At 46.8% G+C, this 2,500-nt stretch overlaps 1 protein-coding gene across 1 annotated transcript in view; it reads right to left on the bottom strand.

Annotated features, from left to right (window-relative positions):
- LOC128690071 (zinc finger protein 609) overlaps positions 1–2,500 on the bottom strand; it is a gene marked incomplete in the record, with an annotated part of 259,012 nt that overhangs the window by 255,587 nt on the left and 925 nt on the right.

The following is a 2,500-nucleotide window of genomic DNA, read 5'->3' as shown; positions in this document are numbered from 1 at the left end:
GTGTGTGTGTGTGTGTGTGTGTGTGTGTGTGTGTGTGTGTGTGTGTGTGTGTGTGACAGAGCACTTGGCTCTATTCACCGCTGGTCTGTGATAGCAACACAACACCTGGTATATGGCTGCTGCTACACTAGGTGTATGAGTGCAGAGAGGCAGTGAAGAAGTATACCGAGGCACGCTGAAGCAGCGTTGCAGATAGGCAACATTGCAAGGAAGGAACCCTGCAGAAAGGTAGCAGCCGAGGCAGCGTTGCAGGGAGGCAGCATTGCACAAATGCACACCGAGGCAGCGTTGCAGAAAGGCACCCCCGAGGCACAGTACACCAGAGAAGCTGTGGCACTGCCCAGTACACCACATCCACTCTGAAATACTATCCCGGAATGTACACCATTCTAGTTTTGTGCTTGTATAATAGTAATAGTTACTCCAGAGCAGTGAAGTCACCTCGTTATTAAATACTGCCCAAGTCTCTACACTGTCTCGCCAAAAATATAAACAAAAGCAATTATAAATATAATTATAACATGACTGATCATCATGTATAAAACACAGCCTGACCCAAACTGTACCCTCATGTACCATCAATTACAGTCAGGCACACCCAGCTAATTACAATACAAAATAATTACTGAAACTTAAAATTATTATTGTATGAGGGGGGCTCTAAACCTCAAAGGGTTATGTAGAGGCCTGGGGAATGGGAAGTAACAGTTCTGGGGAAGGTAGTTCCAATTCTTTAGATGGTTTGCTTACAAAACTAATTTGATGGAACAGTAACCAGTAATAGCCTGGTTGATCAGGCCCTGATCCACCGGGAGGCCTGGTCATGGACCGGGCCGCGGGGGCGTTGATCCCCGGAATAACCTCCAGGTAATGGACCTTAATTATTAATATTCTTCTTGACTACTAACACGTATTTTAAATCAGCAACTCTCCCCGTGGTTGAAGGAGAGCTTTAGGTCTTTCGCGTTGCAATCAGCACATCATCAGGAGCTTGCAGTGTTGCAGAAAAGAAGATATCCCAGCAAACACGTTCAGTGAGAGTTTTTGCCAGAAACAAAAACTCTCTAAACGCGTTTCCTGGGATTTTATCCTCTTTTATACAACACTGCAAGCTCCTGATGTGTTGATTCCCACACGAAAGGCCTAAAGCTATCTTTCAACCCCTCCACTCCCCCGTGGCTGTTTTAAGAACATACGAAAGAAGGAATACTGCAGTAGGCCTACTTGCCCATGCGAGGCCGGTTCGCGATTTTTTGCACACACACACACACACACACACACACACACACACACACACACACACACACACACACACACACACACACAACAGTCCACTGACAGCAAGATTCGAACCAGCACACACTGTATCAATGTACACAGTACTTTGACACAGAGTGTGCAGGTTCGAATCCTGCTGTGGACTGAAGCACTACACTCTGACAGCTGGGTGAATGCAGCAGCAGACATCTGTAAAAGCTGTACACAGCCGTAAGAAGCAGATAGCAGTAACTGCAGCAGAAAATTTTAACAGACAGCAGTAATCATGGGAGAGAACGGTAACAGCAGCAGACAATACGATATGTAACAGCAGTAGACGGCTGTAAGAGATGTAACAGCATCAGACAGCCGTAACAGCCAAAGACAATAATAACCGATGTACAAACAGAATACAGCAATACAACAGCGGCAGACAGACCTACCAGTAGCAGACAGCAATAACATATATAACAGTAGCAGACAGCAATAACATATATAACAGTAGCAGACAGCAATAACATATATAACAGTAGCAGACAGCAATAACATATATAACAGTAGCAGACAGCAATAACAGACGTAACAGCAGCAGACAGCAACACCAGATGTAACAGCAGCAGACATGAAGCAAGTGACAGCAGCAGCAGACAGTAATCTCTCTACCTCCCCCACCTACCATAGTTCCTGGATTCCCCCCTTCCCTCCAATCCCACCTCCCTACAACGTCCAATCTGTCAAATTATAAAAAACTGAAATGTCTCACAAGATGATAATAATAATGATGGAAGCCCCCCGGCGGGGGGAGGGGGGAGGGGGAGGGGGAGGCAGCCTCGCGGATAAATGTTCACCAAATGTTCTAACTGCTGGAATAACTTAAAAAAAAAAAATGAACAGGAAGAGAATGTCTTGCCCATCACAGCATCGTACCCAGCCAGGGAGGGGGAGAGGGGGAAGGGGAGGGGAGAGAGAGGGGAGGGGAGAAGGGGAAGGGAAAGGGGAGGGGGAGAGGGGGACGGGGAGGGGGAAGGGTGAGAGGCGGAGGGGAGGGGGTGAGGGGAAGGGAAAGGGGAGGGGGAGAGGAAACATGCTCAAATTATTTATAAATAATCGTTACCGCCCCCCCAGTCCTTACCCACCCCCCCCCTCCAAAAAAAAATGAACTACAATCTTTCAGCCTCACTGAATTAACTGGTTTTTTTTTTTTCAAAATTAAGGCAGAGAGGCGCTACCGCAAGATTTTAAA

This window comes from Cherax quadricarinatus, chromosome 25 (assembly GCF_038502225.1).
Source record: "Cherax quadricarinatus isolate ZL_2023a chromosome 25, ASM3850222v1, whole genome shotgun sequence".
NCBI classification, from domain to species: domain Eukaryota; kingdom Metazoa; phylum Arthropoda; class Malacostraca; order Decapoda; family Parastacidae; genus Cherax; species Cherax quadricarinatus.
The sequence above is the reverse complement of the archived record's forward strand: the minus strand, read 5'-3'. Positions and strand labels throughout refer to the sequence as shown.